We start from the raw sequence: 750 nt of genomic DNA on the forward strand, positions 1-750 counted from the left end.
GGAGGGGATCTTGCTGTGGGTATGGCCCGGATGTTGCTCCAAAGTGTTCCTATGGGCTGACCTAACACAACCGGGTGGATAGGTCCACTGCTCAAAGCCCGTCCGTGCAAAGTCAAAGGGCTAGATCTCGTGGTCAAACGCTACAGGGTTAGGCGGGACGGGAGGCCTACGGGGGTAGCAATGCCACCCGAGCGTCGCACCGGGACCTCATACATGCGGGGTGGTGTGGTGGCATGTCCGAAGAGGCGCCACGCGTCTCCGGGGTGTGCCCCCCTCACGGACGGCGATGACACGGTAGTAGACGTTCTGCGGTAACGATGCGCCGTGAATATTATTAAATACTCGGAGCGCGATAAAATCATGAGTTTTTTACACGGCGTGGGCACATGTGCTATAGGACTGATGGTAATTTTTCATAATTGTTCATGATGGAGTAGTATCTGAACAATTCCCTCTACGCGGATTGCTCTTCGCGTGTCTACGACTGTGGCCGGCGGCCTCTGGGGGCTAGCATGCCGCCAAATCTTGCGTAGGCGGCCTCTCACAAGTCTGGAAGTGTTGTGGCGGGTGCAAACGCCCGGCACGCGTCTCCGGGGTGTGCCCCCCCTCACGGACGGCGCCGCCGCCGGCACCTGGAGGGGGGAAACGGACGCGTCGGGTCTACACGGAGGGGATCTTGCTGTGGGTATGGCCCGGATGTTGCTCCAAAGTGTTCCTATGGGCTGACCTAACACAACCGGGTGGATAGGT

The sequence above is a fragment of the Triticum aestivum genome, chromosome 2D (genome assembly GCF_018294505.1).
Source record: "Triticum aestivum cultivar Chinese Spring chromosome 2D, IWGSC CS RefSeq v2.1, whole genome shotgun sequence".
NCBI lineage: Eukaryota > Viridiplantae > Streptophyta > Magnoliopsida > Poales > Poaceae > Triticum > Triticum aestivum.